Source organism: Corvus brachyrhynchos, unplaced genomic scaffold, assembly GCF_000691975.1.
Source record: "Corvus brachyrhynchos isolate BGI_N302 unplaced genomic scaffold, ASM69197v1 scaffold94, whole genome shotgun sequence".
In the NCBI taxonomy this organism is placed as follows: domain Eukaryota; kingdom Metazoa; phylum Chordata; class Aves; order Passeriformes; family Corvidae; genus Corvus; species Corvus brachyrhynchos.
Genome location: NW_008238330.1, coordinates 2360568 through 2364582, shown reverse-complemented (window position 1 = coordinate 2364582; position 4015 = coordinate 2360568). Strand labels below are relative to the sequence as shown.

The following is a 4015-nucleotide window of genomic DNA, read 5'->3' as shown; positions in this document are numbered from 1 at the left end:
CCATGCAGCCTGGCAAGGAGAGGATTAGAAACACGCATCTGGAATTTATCACCTCATTAAAAGCCCCAGTATGATGGTAGCTAACAACTGAAGGAAAAATAAACAGAAAAGACCTATGGGATTGATCAGTCATACCAGGAAATATACTTCACCCTGCAGTGAGGGGGACATTCACAATCATTCCAATCAAACTACTACTCATCAACAAAACATAAGGCAGCTTTCCCTCTCCTATTCATGCCCAATTTAGAAGTGGAAAAACAACTGGAGTATCTTAAGTGCTGCTGGCATCTGCCTACAGGGAAGGTGGTTTTGCAATCTAATGCATTCTCTATGTTACTATTCACATTATTGCCATGGAAGAGAAGTACCTTGACTGTTTCTTCTGCCAACCATCAGCACATCTAGGATAAGGCTGAGCTGGCTTACTTAAGTGAGAGTGGGATGAGGATCCTTGTAAAGATCAGAGTTGAGTCTCTTGAGACAGCTTTAATTCTGAATCACTTTCTGTGCATCCACACAAGGAGATGTATGATCTAATTCTTTAAGCAAAGTCAGGAACAACTTGGCTCCCTGCTTTTCCAAAGGGTAAGAATTAGATTCCAATGACTAATTCCTTTCTCTGCCTTATATTTGCTTACTTATTTTTCTAGGTCATATTAAAAAACATTTTGCTGAAGTAGAAGACGAGTATCTAACTGACAACAGTATCTGGTGACTCAGGCGACAAGGACGTGGAGAAACAGTTGGTTGGGTTAGGGAAGTAAGTTCACAGCAGTCTTGAAGTTCTCTGTATTCACGACAGCTGACCAGCATATGTCTCTCAAATTCTTGGTAAGCTTTCCATGTTCACTTCTGGTCTGAAATAAGCTGCATCTTACTCGCACAGGAGAGACAGAAAAACATGGAAAATTATCAATTCCTCAGTCTAGCCTTAAGAAGTGGAATTACATTTGGAAGAAACATGCTTGAATTAAACTAAAACTTACAGATGATCTATGAAGGATAGAATAATTCCGTCCATTGGAAAAATTATTTTTAAAAACTATTAATACATTAAATACTTGGACAGAAAGATGTACCATTAGTTCTGGAACAGAGATCTCCAACCTTTGTCCTAGTGGTTAAGACAGAAAGCATAACAGACAAGTTTCAAGAAAGTTTTGAACAATATCTCTAACAGATTTTTCTTTTTTTAAATTATTATACTGAAAGACAGATTGAATAAAAACCCCTAAAAAACTAAAGCTCCAAAAGAAGAAGAGTCATATAATTGCAAGTTTTACCCACCCAAATCTAGCTGAATTGCCAGAACACTTTTTTTGGCACCCTGTTCCTCTGGCTTAGCAGACACATTCTTATCTGTCTTTGGATGGCTGAAGTAGAGCCTTTACAGGAAAGATTAACTCAGCTATCTTGCCTTTAAACTTCCAATAAAAGCAAACCACCACTTTATGTGACAGTCCACCAGATTCCTATTACTCCAGGTAATTTAAAGAGAGGCAGGTGCCTTCTAGGAGGATGTGCCTACCCAGAAGTGATAAGGCGTGTAGATGGGCCAGTTCAGAGATACATCAGTCCCAGCATGCCACACTACATTTGTGAATAGACACAGGACTTGGCATTTCTGAGCTGACATGCCAACCTTTTCATTATAATACCATTGCCATGAGAGATGTGACATAGTGCCAGCATGGGACTGAAATCACAGGGAAATCATTAAAAGGATTGCATTGCTCGGTTTCGTAAATCTCCAAAGATAGTCTCGAGACCAAAGGAGAGACTACTTATATTAACTGGGCAGCAAAAAGTTCTTTCAGAAACCAGTGATAGAAACAAATGGAATCTATTGCGAAGTCCTTTAAATATAAATCTAAATACATCTGCTTTGTATGGACTGTTGCCACAGAAATTGTAAGATAAAATAAAACCCATTTCACTACACATCCCAGATCTAGATTGGTACCGAGGAGGCACTCTCAGGACAAAGTTATATATTATGCCTTTAGATGATTTAACATGTAACCATATGCTGATGCAGACGATGCTATTCATGCCTCCTCCCCCACAATATGCAGAATATTCCCTTCCTCCCTTTTCACCAGTGTTTGCCAAAAACTACCGAGCTGATTCAACACGGATTCGAATGTGCTAAAATGAACAACTTTCTGTGGGATTACCAAATTGAATTAACTCAGTGAAAGGTCAAACAAGTGCTGAAGCAATGGGACTTCGCCCTAAAATACTGAGATTGGAGTTGTGCCTCTCCTTCACCACAGGTTTGAAAAGACAGTGCAGGTAGGAAGCAGCTGGGGACCCTAGACAACAGAAACTGAAACCGCAGAAGTAACAAAGTAGAACAGCCTAGAAGCAGCAGACATGCACACCTTCCTACTGCCTTAACGCATGTCCCCTTTAACCCTGCTGGGCTCCTATGCAAATACCCTCTCCCCACTCCTTTCCATATTCCTTCACTTGTCACACGTTATCTATCCTCTGAGCTTTACTATCCCCAAATCCTTATCGTCTTTCCTTAGTGTTTCTTCTTGCCCACTTAAACTCATAATCACAACAACACTAGCATTAACGTGACACTCATCACCATTGGGACAATCTCTGAGCACACACAGCTCACCCCTTTCCTCTTCCTTTTTCCATTCACTTGCACTATTCAGGAGACCGGCAGCCACAACACTTTCCTGCAATGACTCGGATAACAGTAACTACCACAAACACACACAATGACTAGTGACAGTCTTCTGATTGACCTGACAGTGTCAATATACAACAGGATTTTTTTTGTAACCCTTGCTTTTGCAGGATTCTGTACACAAAGGGTCTGAACCAATACCCAATATCCAAGTAGCCAGCCCTTTGTGTTGTCAAGGGGAACAAAAACTATCTGTGAAAGCACGTGGGCAGAAACGTAAGCAAAACGCCAAGGTGATGATGAATAACACATTCCTGAATGTCAAGGTACAGTGGGATTTTCATAATTTCGTAACATCCCAGCTTCTTTCCCACACCGCAGCAAAGCAAAATAAAATGTAGGTGGAACCAAAGTCCTGTTGTTATTAGCATGCAAAGAAAATGAACTTATCTAAATTCCCCCATCTGTTCTGGCCAGACATTTATGAGTAATTCTCAACATTTCAGTCACCTGAAAAAAAGACAGTGAGTTCTAGGTACAAGCACTTCCTAAGCAGTTAATTAATATCCAGGATCACAGATGATTAAATCAGTGTTTTGTTCTTTCTGTGGGCTTTGTTTCGCAACTGGATTCCTGGCTGCTTTTTGTCTCTAGCATTTCTCTCCTGCTTCTGGCAGATGAAATGGAGGTGGGAAAAAAAAGGGAGGGAAGTTCTTGGGTAGCATAAGGATTACAATAATTTCCAATCCTTCAGCAAGAAAGAGCTTGCTCAGGGAACAGATAACCTAATGCTCTTCCACCCCACTTTATTTTTATTTTTTTTAAACTTATGTTTACAGTTGTTTGTAATGATAAAGTTATACAACCCAGGTACAAAGTTTACTACATTTATCTCCTTTCTGCCCCCAAATCCACATGGAATGTACCTCCCACCCACAGATTTCCTCCACTTTTTTGTCGTTGCTGTGAACAATATGAAACAGAAAACTGCAATTAGAGAGATCCTCAATCATACACCTACAGGTCATTGACATTTGGTTCATACCCAAGCCGATGTGACTGTAAAGACCACTCATCAAAAGGACAGTTACGCCATGGACAACAAATCATCTCAACTCTCTAAATTAAACAACAGTATTAGCACAGGGACAAAGTTACTTTCGAAGCATTCTTGGTATTCTGTCTGATTACCTGTCTTTGCTCAAAACAAAGGGAGAACTGTCTTCACACTGCTCTACTTATGTTTCCTTTCAGTGTTCTGAAATAAGAGCTGTTCAAGTAGTTGAGTTTTGTTTTCAGTCAGAAAGGTCATCTGGGGTGTGTGGTAAAATGAATGTGTACACTTTTTTAATAAGGAGAAAGGGA

The 4015-nt window shown here is 40.0% G+C and overlaps 1 protein-coding gene across 1 annotated transcript in view; it reads right to left on the bottom strand.

Annotated features, from left to right (window-relative positions):
• The window catches only part of VOPP1 (vesicular, overexpressed in cancer, prosurvival protein 1), a 20679-nt gene that overhangs the window by 13999 nt on the left and 2665 nt on the right, over positions 1–4015 (bottom strand). The window lies entirely within an intron of this gene.